At 47.4% G+C, this 15,617-nt stretch overlaps 1 protein-coding gene across 7 annotated transcripts in view; it reads left to right on the top strand.

The window, feature by feature from the left end:
* The window catches only part of LOC147015311 (inactive tyrosine-protein kinase PEAK1-like), a 30,937-nt gene that overhangs the window by 4,325 nt on the left and 10,995 nt on the right, over positions 1–15,617 (top strand). Inside the window, exons 1-2 of one of the 7 annotated variants that reach the window (XM_085849937.1) lie at positions 881–1,011; positions 1,391–1,510. The gene's annotated coding sequence lies outside the window, so the exon portion shown is untranslated. The other 6 variants (XM_085849941.1, XM_085849938.1, XM_085849939.1 and 3 more) reach the window with 6 other exon arrangements.

Below are 15,617 nucleotides of genomic sequence, written 5' to 3'. Positions count from 1 at the left end.
CAGAGCGGGGCGGGGCAGCCACAGAGCGGGGCGGGGCAGCCACAGAGCGGGGCGGGGCAGACACAGAGCGGGGCGGGGCAGACACAGAGCTGGGCGGGGCAGACACAGAGCTGGGCGGGGCAGACACAGAGCTGGGCGGGGCAGACACAGAGCTGGGCGGGGCAGACACAGAGCTGGGCGGGGCAGACACAGAGCTGGGCGGGGCAGACGCTCTTCAGCACGTACATTATGAAGGGTCTCTTAAGGTGTCCATGATCGGGATGGATGGACGATCATTACACAAGTTCTGTACGTGTTAGAGAAAGAGCGACCCCTAGTGGGGTTGCTTCACACTTCTATTGGGAGTAAATTCCAAGAACGGACCTGCTTGGTTAATCTGAGCGTCCCGTTAGTTAGTAAAGTGGTTAAGGTTAAACCAACGTTTGCTACCTTTTCACGAGTGTGAGTTCGGCCCAATCGGACGGTTCGAGAGTGGTTTTCGTTTGTCCGGTCGATTTGGACAACTTCTTCCTACTTTTTTCTCAGTTAGTCCCATTATTAAAATAAACCCCTTTAACTCCACACACCTGCGCGAACCTCCTCCTTCCCCGTGTCCCTTTCCTCCTCCTATCAAGGGCACAGACATTGGAGGCACGAAACTTTTCCAATCCAACGAAAAAGGAAACGCATTAAACCGCTATCTCCCCGCCATAAATCGTTGCCACGATGTTTAATAGGACCACGAACCCTATATGGAGCTTGTTTAAGACCGGTACGTACCCTAAAACGCACTTTTCATCATTATTGGCCCAAAGTAACTGCTTTTGCGTATAAAGGTCAAACGTTTGGGGTTCGCACTGCGCGGCCGTTACACGTGGCGAGGGGGAGGGGGCGGCGAGCACGTGGCTTCGGCAATTTGGGGGTCGAGGTGGGAGGAGCTCGAGGGGACAGGGAGGGCTGCGTTGGGGTGGGGGGTAACGAGAGGTCCGAGAGGGAGAGCTCGGGTCGACGCGAACAGCTCGCTATGCCGCTGTAAGCCGGAGAGCCGTTTGTGTCATGGCGTGTCTGGTCATGCATGCTGGCCGTTTGTCTGTTGTCGGTTCGGGTTCTGGGTCTGGTTCTGGTTCGGGTTGTTCTCCGAACTTTTCTTGAGCTGTGTTGTCGTCAGTCGGTATTGCAGGCCTCGCACTTTGCTGCACATCCGCTTCACGAGTTCTGTAACTAGTTATCATCCGAGCCTTGAGCCTTTTTTGTAATATTGTTTCCGGTGTGTGTGTGTGTGTGTGTGTGTGTGTGTGTGTGTGTGTGTGTGTGTGTGTGTGTGTGTGTGTGTGTGTGTGTGTGTGTAAGATTCGTACAGGTGTACAGGTATTCCAATGTGTACGAACATAGTGCGTGTGTGCGTCCACAGGTACATGCTCGTCCTTTCAATCCCTCCATTACCTTTACCTGGAGAAATTGATTTGGGGCTTTCGGCGTGACCTGCTCCGTGGTGCCCCGTCCCGTCCCTTTCAACCTCCTCGTGCACCAGGTATGTACAGGTAGCCTTCGTTTTCGATCCTTTTCACGACCGTTTCGCTCATGATGACCGTCGTCTTCTCATTTTTTCCCATCGATTTTGTTGAAACTTGATTTCCAAGCTCGGGTTACTACGGTGGATATGGGCATTTTAAAGCATCCAACGATGGCCTCCTGTCCACCATGCCGTGGCTCCGATAACCCATTCACCGAAGAGCCGAGCCGTGATTGGGGCCGCGCACAGTTGGTTCAACTCCGACCTGGAACTTCGCACCCCTCGTGACTCGTCCCGATCTCCCTTTTAAATTCCCAGCTCACGAATCATCCCAAATAAAACCTAACGGGGTTCGACTGTGACGATCATTTGTATTTTATAATCGATTGTTCCAGTGGTACCCGAGTCGGCTCGAACATCTTTCGACTGGTCCGTGACGTCACCGTTGGGTACCACTTTGGGGTGTTTTCATTATAAATGACGTCATTCAAGATAGCTGTCGTTCTCGCGTTTGTCTGGAAAGTCCCTCCCTCGAGTGTTGGTGGGGGGGGGGGGCTGTGGAGTTCAAACGATTTACCTCTTTGCTTAAATAAACCGCGCACACACCACACACACACACACACACACACACACACACACACACACACACACACACACACACACGGGGGAAGAGCCAGCACTTCCCAGGGCACTCTGTATCCCAGTGACGTCACAGCAATGGCACCGCATTTGTCATTGCACTCAGTGGAGTATTTTCTCCTCCCCATGGATGCCAACCTCGAGAGATTATCCGTTATCCTTGAATGCTGAATATCGAGCAAGGTAGCAGCACGTATCATTTAAAAACTCTTTGGTATAACTCGGCCTGGCTTTGAAGTGCAGTCTGCTTGCACTCCAAAAGGATCCTGCTGGCCTTTTTTTTTTTTTTTTTTTTTTTTTCTTCCACATGTTAATTGTTCATTCCTTCTTTATGCAGCATGAACGGTCCTTACATGACATGATAAGATTATAAACTAGCACGGTAGAGCACATACCCTCCGCCAGGCTGAACAGTTTACATTTTGTTTCGAATCGGCTTCTTCTTATCTACCGATCTCATCCACCAAGTTTTGTCCGAATCCGTCCACAACTTTTTGAGATATCGTGCTATATAATTTTTGGCCCTATCTCTCAATGGTGAAGAATCTCTTTTAAAATTCTAGTTGTCGAATCCGGATCTTCATGAAAATCTTAAAAAAAAAAATATCTGGATCATCCTCTTCGGTTTCGTTCTTCCCTCCGGGTCTTCAGGGCAGCTGTTCGTCCCCAGTCCAGGGACATGATCTTGTCTGTACTTGTTGCCCTAACCTCGTTTCTGCCCTCCTCCCCACACCCATTGTTTGTCCAAGTCTCTCTCTGTCTTGGCCTTCACCTTTGCTGCTGGTGTCCTCCCCCCCTCTCTCTCCGCTGTTCCCTTTGCGTCCTGTTTTTGTCTGTTGCGTCCTGATCCGTTCAGTGTACTCGCTCTTCGATGAGCCTCCACTCTGCATACCAAAAAATAATCGAATCAATCTGTCCTTGTCACTTACCGGACCCGTTTACCAGATTTAATCCGAATCCATCCATAACTTTTTGAGATAACCTGCTCGCAGACAAACGGACAGACAAGCAGGGGTGAAAACATAAGCTCCGGCTACCTCGGTGGCAGAGGTAATGATGTCATTGAAAAATATCAAGGATACTCAGAGATGACCAATAATAACATCCTTGCAAATCGAACAGATCATGTGACGTCAAAATGTCATCCCACAGGATCTGTATTTTGTACTTTACACGGTAGAATCGCTCGATCGAAAGGTATCGTTTTTGGGCAGCTTTCAGGTAGTTTTTACTCCCAAGTGTATCACGCCTTTCACTCTTTTGTTTTTTTCAATTAAACTGTTGGTCTCGCTCAATTTGCCTTCCTCCAGCCGGCTTGACGTGGTCCAAGTTCAGTGAAGAAATGCTGTTGTGTTGCGCAACTTTGCAGTGCTCGTCCTTATGAGATTGTTACAGATCAGGGGTCTGGGTTCACCACGAGGGGGCTTTTCGGAGACTGCCGTACCGTGGATAAGTCCGTGGCCCATCGGCTTGTTGAGCAACTATGGACACCGATTTATAATACCAATCCTGGCAGGATCCTCGCTCTCCAATGGGTCACCTTTTCCGATGGTTTGGCAATGTCACCAAACAACCGTAAAAGTGCGCACACATATATTTATTCTTTACGGCCGAGCAGAACCATGAGTATGCGCTGGCTAATTACGGAGCCAATCGGTGGGGCAGAACTTCCTGTCTATCGAGTCTTGCACGCTAAATCGAGCCAATAGACGAAAGGACGGAGCAAGCAGATTGGAAACTGTGAACCATTCAACAAGCACATTTATTTACAAACACAATAAAGCAATAGTATTTAAATCAGTGATGGCATGTGTTTACGAGGACATAAACCAATCGGGGAAAAGGTACGAAAGGACAGATTCTAACCATTAGCACTTATTCTCCTTCTACAATATTATCTTAATCGGTAACACACACAGCTTGGTGCCAGCAAAATCATGCTGAGAAATTGTAGACAGCAAGAACAGAAGATGGAGGTAGAGCAAGGTGTTGGTTCGGCCTTTCACTCACCTTGGCACATGTTGACGTACATGCGCCAATCCCGAAACAAATGAGGAATAAGGAGGGGTAGGGAAAGCAGGAAGGTGTGGATGCAAGTGAGACAATGTGAGTGATGTATGTTTCAAGGAAAATGTGAGATGCGTATCAAAAGCCTCACCCGGAAGGGTCAAGAGGCAAGTCACCGACAGCTCTTTATAATCGTGATACCCTTCGTGAGTCTAGGTAGATGAAAAGGGTTTTGTAGAGCAAAGCAAGAGACAGGTAGTGTTTGCCAGTCGTGGAGCTATTTCCCTGTGCTGGGGACCTCCCGGCTCGTTTGCTCTCATGCCTCTGCCTCATGCTTGATCAACCGTCACGCCATGCTTTCAGTGCCGTCTGGCAAAGCTCATCTTAGCCTCAGCATAAACTCCAACCATGGTCTTTTCTTTCTCAGCACGAACAGGCCGGCAGGTTGTCACGGGGACCCCAGTGCGTTTCGACAGCAGCGAACGGTCTGGCGTTTCGTGTTTTAAGCAGCTTGAACGGGACGGAGACTTGTGGGATCAGAGTTCATGGGGAGTGGAGTTCCCGGAAGCAAAGGTCGTGGCTTCCCTTTTGACCCGCGATAGCATGTCCTCATTGGTATGCTCACCAGGCAACACCTCCTTTGGCTGTCAATCATCCTCGAGTTGAGATCCTCCCCCGAGTCAACGTGACCACGTCGTTCATGGGTTTTCCTACCCAGCTGTCTTTCCCACCCAATGTGTTTGAAAACAGGAACGTTGTTCTTTCCTTTGTCATCTGTATTGTGGTTGGCTGTGGTGCTACTGTGTTTCAGAATGTGGTTGTATGTGATGGTATATGAGGGGGTTAATAAAAGAAAGGGAATTGATGAATAGCAGGTTATACCCAATAAATATATATATATATATATATATATATATATATATATATATATATATATATATATATATATATATATATATATATATATATATATATATATATATATTATTGTTACGGCTGTGGAAATTCGCAGAACACCATAAAGGTCCTTAGTTCAGTTAGATCGATAAGTCTGTGTTCAGTTAGATTTCCTCACCGTTGTTTAATGGGGCTGTGATCCTTTGAGATCGTGCTTTTCTTTGACTATCGTTATTTTGGACCAACCACATTTCAATCACCACAACCACCATCACAATGCCACCATCACAACAACCACGATCACCTCAATCACCAACCACAACCACACCTGCCTCTTAACAAACCATGCCATCCTCATCACCTCAACCACAACACCAATCACAATTACGCCAATCACCTAACCACCTTCCCCGCTACGCCAACTGCCGATCCCCTTCTCCACAAGCCAAACCACAACCCTCTCCGATCATAAAAACCGTCTCTACAAAGCGAAAGGAACAAGGGATTCCGAGAACGCCAAGGAAAAAGAACAAGGTATATCGGTGGAGCGCGGATTTTCCCGCCTGTTTTTCCCGCGCGCCAATCGGGGAGATCTTTCCTCATTGGTCGGTTCGTGAAAGTGAGGCACTGGAAATAAGGAACGCCCCCTTTCTCGAGGCTTCCCGCAGGAGCTGGAAGTGGGGCGGAGCGAAAAACGGGGAGGAGCGAGGCGTTGGAACTGAGAAATATATAGGGCGCGCAGGATGCCAAGTGTTGTTGTTGGTGGTTTCTTCTGGTGGTTTTCTTTGTCGGGATCTTCGGCTCGTGGTGGCCTGTCTTGGGAGAAGCGGTCCGTGGGACGACCCGTTCGTCGGAGCTCGCAGTCGGTGGGGAGTCCGGGCGTGGCACCAGGGACGAGGACGGGAGGCGCCGCTTTGCCAGCTCTGTCGCGCAAGCCTGCGCATCCGTGTGGAGGGTGCTGGAGAGAGCTCGCCGGCCCCGTGGAAGGCCGAGCTCAGCCGCGGCTGTCTGAGCTGCCGTGGGGGACAGACTTCGCGACTCGCCTGCCACCGCACCACGAGGGTGCAGGTAACCTGCAACGGTCTCGTGGGGCCTGTTCGGTCATCCAGGCTCCACGCCATAAAGGTCTACAGACCCTGTCTGGCACCCTTGTCTTTGGAGGTAGACCCGGCGAGGTCGGGTGATAATACCCGCTCGGTTATCACTGCAGAACGGAACGGACCGCTTGAGCGGTTCGTGTCCAAGCCGACCTGCGCCGAGGTACGGTCTCCCGGTAGGCTACCCGCGCAGGTACTTAGGTATATCTATATTCAGCGATTGACCCTATTTTGCGCGGGTAGAAAATTGGCTAGGCCGTGGTGGGATTGAAGACCCACCCATGACAGGGTTCCGGCGTTGTTCCGGAAGGTCACGACTGAATTGTTCGTCCGGTGGGCGACGCGGCTGCTATTAGGGAAATGCGGTCGATCGCACGCCGGTGGGCGCGAATTCGTAACAATATATATATATATATATATATATATATATATATATATATATATATATATATATATATATATATATATATATATATTGTTATGGATCTGGAAACCATTTGCATTCAACACACAGATGTCCCAAAAGTCAATTATGTCATTAAGTATGAGTGTAGTCAGATCCCTTTCCTTTTGTCTCGTGGGAGAGTCAAAGGCGTGCGTAGCAATTTCTTTTTAGTTCGGTTATTAAATCTTTACATCCAACGAACCCTCCAACAAGCCATCGAACAACCATCCCATCTGCATGACCCCTCAGCCCATCACGATCCACCACCAACCAGCTGCCTTCTCGCACCCTGACGTGCCAAGGCAAGATCTCGCGGTTCCGGTTTCTCGGCTCCCACGAACGTTGTAACTCTTTCACGACAACCTTTGCAACATTGCTACTGTTACTCATCAAGTATGAACCCTTGCGGAAGAGTGGCTGGGGTTTCCCAGCAGGGGCCGTTGTAGCGTTGATACTGTTACTCGTCAAGTATGAACCTGCGTGGAAGAGTGGCTGGGGTTTCCCGGCAGGGGCAAAGCCCCGGCCCCTGAAAGGTATGCCGTGGGACCCTGTCCAATCAAAGGCGGACAGCGAGGTGTGTTCACCAAGGCCCCTCGCCGCTGAGGGAGGTCCATAAATTCCTGAACACTCCCTGAGGCAGGGGTCTTTTTGTGGTCTTGGAGAGTTTTTGGTGGGTCTTTTTGGAGGGTTTTTGCTGTGACGAAGGTCGTCAAGGCGGCGAACGTGTCTCTTCTGGCCCCCTACAAGACAGGAAAGAGCGACCCCGACCCCCCTCCGTGGATCCCGCTACTCACCACCCGAGCTCCGCCACGAACCTCGAGTCCCACACGTGCGACTGGGGACCAAACCAGCGACCATTGTTAGGTGCCGCAGCACGGAGTACCCCCTTTCTCCGACGGCCAGGTACCCATCTTAACTCTGACCCCCAGCTTGTCTCTATCCTCGGCTGCGAGGGTCCAATAAAGAACTTTGGGTTTTTTCCATTTGTGTGTGTGTCTGCGTGTGTGCCCGTCTTAAAGTAGAACTGAATAAGTGTTTTTGGATCATTGTAAATACTTCTTGTATATTCGCGTTAAGTCTTGCTTTGTGTCTTCATTTACTGTAAATAAAACTTGTTAGAAATGTTCCCAGTTCGTTTGCGTCCCTTCTTGAATTGGTCCAGCATGGTTCGGATCTGAGTTTAGGCGGGGTTTTATCCCCGATAATCCGTTCATCCGAGCCGGCACGGCTTTGGCAGTTTCCACTCGGCTGCACCCGAACCGGAGTTGGTAGTTGGAACTCTACCGTAGTCGGTCGAGTGACCCAGTTCGAGCAAGACGTGCCGAGGGCGTGGTTTCCCCGGTAGTAAAATCGCGTAGTTAATTAGGTAAATTGGTTCAAGCCTGGTGTTGGCGTAGTGGTTAGGGTAGCGGCTTGGGATCCAAAAGGTCCTGAGTTCAAGCCCCGTTGGCCGCTTCAATTAATACACACCAGGAGGTTGACTCAGCCTGTCATCCTTCCGAGGTCGGCGAAGTGAGAACCAGTGTACTGGGCCCGGTGTATGCCCCGGTTAGAATAGGTGTACATGTACCATGTCCCTGTCGTAAGAGGCGACCAGGGTTGCGTCAGGAAGGGCATCCGGCGTAAAACCTGTGCCAAATCATTATACGGATCATAACAGATGATCCGCTGTGGCGACCCCTAACAGGAGCAGCCGAAAGAAGAAGAAGAAGAAGAAGAATTAGGTAAATTGGTTATAGACAAATAGACCCTACGCTACGCGGTTGAGATATTGGCATCCACGGTCGGTTAGACGACCCGCCGGCTCGCGGAGTTATCCGAGCGACGGCCTACAATTCCGGGGACTTTGGTGGGAGACGAGGCAAGTTTTCCCCACCTCGTGGTCGTTCTCGCCACCGACCCCGGGCCACAACAATATACACATATATATGAAAAATGGTAATTTGGGAAAGAGAGAGAGAACCGAATGGTACTGTGGGGTGCATGAAATGGCAACCACCGTATATGAGCCATGAATTAAAGAGGATTTAAAGGAGAAATAAAGAAAGAACAGGAGTAGGTGTAGAGGAAAAGGAAGAAGACCGACTGTAGCCCACTAAACACATTTGTCCCGTTCCCCTCTAGACAATGGGTGGGCGCCTGTCTGGGCACACACATTAACAATATTACTGAATAGGGAACTCGATGTGTCATGGATGTTCGTTCACCCGGGGGCCGGTTTCATAACAGTCACAATAGGTTTAAGTCTTCAGAGTGAACACAGCAGAGCAAACTCGACCATCCTCGATTGAACGTGACGTAATAATTGAAATTTTTCAAGAACCATTACCTTCCTTCAAACTGCCAGGTTCCCGCCGTAATGGGGTGTTTTGTGTCCTGGAATACATCAGTAATTCCTCAGAAAAGCTGTAAATTCCAAATATTTTCGGGGAGCGCTCCATTTAAGGTGAAAGGGGGGGGCACTTACATGTGAAACGAGCCCCCTCTGAAAATCCCAGCGACGGGTTTGCTAGGGAAGCAACATGAATCCCAGTCTTTCTGAATGAGTTGGAATTGGACTTGTTTTGTGAAATTAATTGTTAACCATTGATATTCTTTAGGGTGGGGGTGGAAGCGATGTCGGTCATGGTTGAACTGTTCCTCAACTCATTTTAGTGAGGGACTCTCACTCGGGCACCACTCATTTTTCTTGTCTTTTCACTCTCACCTGATATGGATGTTATTTATTTATTTAATTTTTTTGGTTAAACGATTTTGCATTCGACCGGTGCAGTCATGTTCAACCCCTGAGATAAGTTGGGCTTACTCGTGGAAGAGTTGGCTGTGCCATTCGAATCGGCCCAACTACCATAATATTGAATGTTGTTCAGCAAAGCTAATCTCAATACTTGGAAGGCTTTTGAAGGCCAGGGTACTTTTTTTAAAATTGCATGAAGTATTAACCCATGAACCATGGAAGCTCTAAGGGACTTGCCCCGTGGAGAGGTCACATGTTCTACCTTCATTATTATAAAGTGAGGGTGGGAGTGGGGAGGTGTGATGGGAAAGGGCTCACGGTGGCCTGAAGTTGGGTGTTCTTGATTACAATGAAAGGATTGAGATATTGTACGTAATTTACTGTCGGACTTGTCGAATGAGTTTTGTCTTTACTGTTTTTGTTATTCTTCTGTGCTCGGTGAGCGACAATCTTTCTTCTCTTTACTCTCTGGCTTTTCCATGATTCAAGAGATTAAGGATCTTGGGGATACATCTGTGAGGTTTTACTAACAAGGGCAAGAATATGACAAATGCTTACTGTTATTTCAATGATGCACACCTTGCATCCTTACCTCTTTGTTGTACTTGTAAAAAGAAAAAGAAAAGATGACATTGGAATTTTTATGGCTTTGGAATGTTCACCGCTGGCATGGTTGCCTGATTGTGATTTCGATTTTTATCTCTCGTGGTTTGATCCAATAGATTGTTTGTAGCATGAGAACGTCTTGATATCTCGCTCCTCATGGCCAAGTTGTGCTTGGAAAGAATGAGTCACCATCCACAAACCCGCTGAACTGAAATTCCGGCCTGCTAACTTAGATGCAGGAGCTTATCAAAAGCTGAGACCAGGTGGGCGGAACCTTTCCTCGTCGGAGGGCCGTAACGGCTATTGTTAAACTTGCTGCGGGGCCTGATCTATGCTTCGTGATTTATTGGTAATTTAGAGAGCACATGCACAGATAAGTAATGTAACTAATCATTCCGACTTGTAATGTAACTAAACATCCTGATTGTTGGTGCACGTTAAACAAGAGTAACATGGGAAGCCACACACAGTTTAATAACACAGCCATCTATGTCCCTTCTCATGTCTTTCCAAACAGTCATGGCCTTCCTGTTTTCAAAAAGCAGTTTTTTTTTCTTTTTTTTACTTCCTCAAAAATCTTAGACTATTCTCTTTCTTCACTTTTCTATTTTTGCAGTTGTTTTATTTAAGGCCTGGCCTCGATGAGGACTATATCATCTTTCACTGGAGCCTTTAACATAACAAAATAACCCGATGATGAAGCTATGGCGTACATGTATGTGTGTATGTATGTATCATCTACTGCTCCGAGAGGATTTGACCGAGGAAGCTGACGCTTTCGGGGATTAATGAGGTCACCCTCAAGTTGTGCCTGTGCAAGTTTTTCGTTTGATTCAATCAAGTTTTGAAAATTTTCCCCCCATCTTGGAATTTTCTTCCTTGGGGTGGGTTCACTTGGAATTATCCAAACTATATAACCACGATGTATTGTATATGCACATCAGCTGATAAGGAGTACGCATGTTTTTTTTGCTTCATTTACGTAACCCCGTGTTGTTTTTATTTTCTGGAACAATCGAGACAGTGGTCTGTTGCCTATACACTGCCCAACTCAGGGGATGTGTCAGAAGAACGTTTCGCCCATACGGCAGGTACCCTGCCAGTGATGCTCATAATTTAAAAGTAACTTACCTAATGTTACTTCAGAAATTGCTTCCCTTTTGCTGAGAGTGTCCATGTTGGGGAGGGGTAATACTTGTTTTCAAGTGAAGTGATGATAACTACATAAAATACTGAACAAAATATCACCACGAAGGCCGGATCTGACCCACGGGTCGCAGGTTCCCCACACCTAGCCTCGACAATCGCTGTCGCGGTCGGTGCTCTCATCAAGCCTGAAAACGCCATCGGTGGAAGAAACCACGGCTACTACCTGGTTAGAGAGTGGATCTTCCACTCTACCCTCCACGCTGTTCAAAGTCTGTTTCATGATCAGCATGTACTGCCTCGCCTTCATTCTTCATCATTGTTGTGCTTGTTCAAGAGGAGATGTAATCACTTCGCCTTGAAACAGCAATCCTTGACAACATTTTCGATCATCGAGTCAATGCTTTAATATCCTTCCCGTTGATTCGTGTGTGTGGTTTGTGTGATGCATTGGCATGCCCAGGCATCGTTTTTCCATGCTTTGAAATTTAAGGTGCACACTACACAATTGTACATTGTTATTTGGAGTTTTTTTTCATTTTCAAATTTCCTTGGGACCTACCCACTGTGATGCAGTTCCTATCGTGTGCTGCCTTTTTTGGCTGCTGGTTGCATCATTGGTTAGGGGCGCGGCTATGCCGCTGATGCAGTGCCCCTATTACCGGTGTACTGGTGCTCATTTTTGCCAAGCTCGGACGGATGACAGGCTGACTCAACCTCCTGGTGTTAATTCAGTGGTCAACGCGGCTCGAACTCAGGACCCGAGGATCCCAAGCCACCACCCTAACCACTAAGCCAACACCAGGCTTGTGATGCAGTTGAAAGACCTTTTATTGCAGGTGGTATATGCATTTTGTTCAGTGGCATTGGAATTATTAATTATTTTGTAAGCAGCCTGTGGCTGCCAGTTGCATCATTCCTGGGAGCGCAACTGTGCCGCTGATGCAGTGTCTCCTGTTACCAGTAAGTTGGTACTCGTTTTGCCAACCTTGGAAGGATGACAGGCGAAGTCAACCCACCTGGTGTTATGTAACGGAGCAACAGGGACTCAAACCCAAGACCCTAAGATCTTAAATCGGCAACTTTAACCGTTAAGCCAACACCAGGCTTGGTGGTATTAGAATAATATGGATCAATGCCCATTCTCTCAAATCCTGCTCTTGCTTCTTCTTTGCTCTATTCAGCTTGTTCTTCTCCTTTGGCCACTTATTGTCTTCCTGAAAGTCAGCAAGCACCACTCCCCTCTACAGGAAGGGTGCAAAAATGGCATCAACTACTGACGAGTAAGCTTGCTTCCAATTATCAGCAACATAATATAATCCATCATTGCTGCTAATGTGGAGTCTTTCCTGTTTTCAAACAACCTGATCTCTGACAATCAGATTGCATTCTATTCCTGTTTATCAACGCGGGACATTCTGTTGCTCATTTCTTCGCAATGGTTGGAGGCTCCAAATCTCAAGCAAGGTCAGGACGTTTCCCTCAGGCATTCAGCACAGTCAGCCATGCTATTTGCTTGCTCACCTATCTTCCTGTGGCACACGGGGCCGCCTTCATTCCTGGATTTTTACATTCTTCCAAACGTGTAGTCAACTCGTTATCAATGGAACCCTCTCCTCTCTTCTCCAAATGGAGGCTGGAGTCACCCAAGACATTGTTGGACCCTGTCTTGATTCTCATACACACAAATGATCTCTCTGGCATGCTGGAAAAGCCTCTCTTCCTTTTTGCAGATGACTCCACACTGTCATACATTTCCCCATCCAGGTGCTAGGATCAGATGACTCCTCTATCGTTTGAGAAGGATCATCTGACCAACTCAACTTATCTATTTCCATAGTCAGCTACTGAGAAAGAGGTCACTCTTTAACTTCTAGACGTCATCATGAACCATGACCTTTCCTGGACCACCCTTATAGTAAAACTGGCCACCAAAGCTGGCTACAGACTCAGCATCCTCCGTTGTTCCAAGTGTTTCCTTGAATAATGTTAGAATTGCTCACGTTCCATAAGGCCCTTTGGTCATAGCTTAATTGAGTACTCTGGGCTAACACTCCAGCATTACATTTGTCTCTCCTGGATTCTGTGGAATCGAAAACTCTCAACATTAGTGGAATATATCCGCAATGATGCCGAAGCACAACTGCTTCTCCTCTGCTTTAGCTGCCTCTGTTCTCTCACCCTCCCTATCCTGTCCAACAACACCAGGGAGTGCACGTTCTTCCAGTAACTTACTACTTGCTAAACTTGAAATGCACAGGCTGGCTGCACCCCTCAACTCTTTTGTGCTTCGCTTTTCCCATACATGGAAACATCTTCCAGAGGCTGGGCTCTCCCACTCTCCTCTCCAGGACTTCAAGCATGTGGTGCATTGCCATCTCTTGTCATTCCACGTATGTGCGCAAGATCTTTATGACCCCCATTAACCCTTGCTAACCCATCCCTTATACTTGCAGGTTGTAGTGTTCACTTCCCTCCTCTCTCCTCTTTTCCTGTTCATTCATTCCTTTGCTTATTGTGTCCACTAGTCTAAGTGCTGCCCTCGTGTCAGTTCATGTCCTCCTCACCTTGCTCTTCCATGAGCCTTGATTTTTATGTCTGCTGTCTTTTGGAGGGGATATTAAGCTGGCTGTCCCATCTTTTAGAATTTGCTCGTTTGTGTTAAAGATCCCAGAATGCCTTTTTGACGAGGTGACTATTCTGTGCCGGTACCTTGGCCAAGTTCCAAAATTCCTGCTCTAACCTACAGTGGCATTGCATCACTGGCACAACCACACCTCACTGATGATGTAACCGGAGGGAAAAATTAATCCTCGAATCTCACTTAAACACGCAGAGAGACTCGCTTGGAGTCCTGTGCAGTTATTTATCATTAGTAGATTATCTCCATTCATGTTTTCTGTGAATTTGTTTCATTTTAATAAAGTGTAAAGAGATAGGTTCCATCTTATTGTGGTCACATGTTTATTCGCTTTGAAACGCGTTTTTGGGTTCCAAGCACATTTGTTCAAGTATTTATGTGTCGCTTATGGCCGGTGACTTGTGTTGACTGAGTCACATTCCCAGTCCGGTACTTGTGTTTGTAACGCTAGGTGTGAGGTTGGGCTAGTTTTTCGAAGGGGGGAGGCGGGAGGGTTGGCATTTGTAACTCTGCACGTGGTGCATAAATGGAGGAGAGGGGTTGCGGGTGGGTTAAACATTCCATCATTTGTGCATGTGTATTATGTCTGTTGTGAGAAGCTTTTGCCTAGTTTGCGATGTGAATCTCGGTCATTCTCCAAAAATAATGCAAAGTAAGTAGGCCTATGGATTGCACAGTTTCAATTTGGCGGATAATTTTGTCGGAGTCTGGATGGATGTTATCTGCTGCTCTTGATGTTCGATGCCGCTGGAAATGGCGGTCGGCACAGTTTTTCGGAAACTATGCGAGGTATGCCTGGGTTAGCTGCAGTCTGCGTCACTTTCCCAAAGTTTTCGCGCGCGAGAACTTGTGGGTAGCAGACAGTTTAGATTCCCAGAGACGCTCGTATATTTGCTCTTGTCCTCGTCTCCCGTTACTGCCAGATTCCCCCTTTGTCGAGTTGACTTTTGGAAAGTGGAATTCCTTCTGTGACGGTACAGAGGCTGCTACTTTACTTCTGAGTATGCTGGAGCAAACCTGAGATTTGTTTCTCATAATTTAAACGTACCTATTGCAAGATAAGTTGTTGTATCGTAAAGTTTATTTTTTTTGATTTTTGATTTTTTTTTTTTTAAAGTTTGGTGCAATGTCAACACTTGTTGTGAAAAGTTTTGCTGGCCCTTTACTGTTGTCCCATTTGCAATGCTGAGCTTTTCTGGGAACCTTGGTTTCAAATAACCTTGCTCGATTACCATTTGGTCACGTTGTCTGGCAGGATGGTGCAGAGGTTATGTTTGAGTTGTCCAGACTGCGTTCGATACTTGACCCGACCGTAAGCTGTCGGATCGATGTTTTGCAGGCAGTGCGTTGCATGAACGAGCATGCCGTCTGTCGGGTTGTCTGTTGCGCTGGACCCCGTCCGTTGGCATTTGCCGTCAGACATGAACGATCCCACGGTGTCTCACGACAAAGGGTGGGAGAGTCCTTGCCGGTAACCGAGCCACATTCCAAATTCCTGCTTTGATGTGCTGGGTCACTGCAGCAGCGGCGCAACCATCCCTCAGTAATGACACACAACTCACGAGTCGAATCGCTATCGAATCCTCTCTCATTTTCAAAGCACTGTATTAGTTATGACACCCTCAGGAGAAGTGTTGCAAAACCATCCTCAAGACTCAGAAAGCATCTTAATAAAAGAAAATCAAATATTTTCAACCATTCATGCAATTTTGGATATCTCAAGTTCTGTGTTCTCACATTATTTGTTCACAGATGCTTGGAGGAAATGAACACATTCAAAATTGCTTGCAACAGACGTATCTTGAGGAATCGTCATCCCTGTTTTCTGAGCCATCCTCCTCGGCAAGTCGAATGCCATCGGCAACGTATTTAAGGTGTCTCGGGCTGGAACTGCTATTTCCTGATTTGAT

The sequence above is a fragment of the Eptatretus burgeri genome, chromosome 12 (genome assembly GCF_056783735.1).
Source record: "Eptatretus burgeri isolate ZD-2024b chromosome 12, Ebu_testis_v1, whole genome shotgun sequence".
Classification (NCBI taxonomy): domain Eukaryota; kingdom Metazoa; phylum Chordata; class Myxini; order Myxiniformes; family Myxinidae; genus Eptatretus; species Eptatretus burgeri.
Note: the sequence above shows the minus strand (reverse complement) of the source record. Positions and strands in the feature narration are given on the sequence as shown.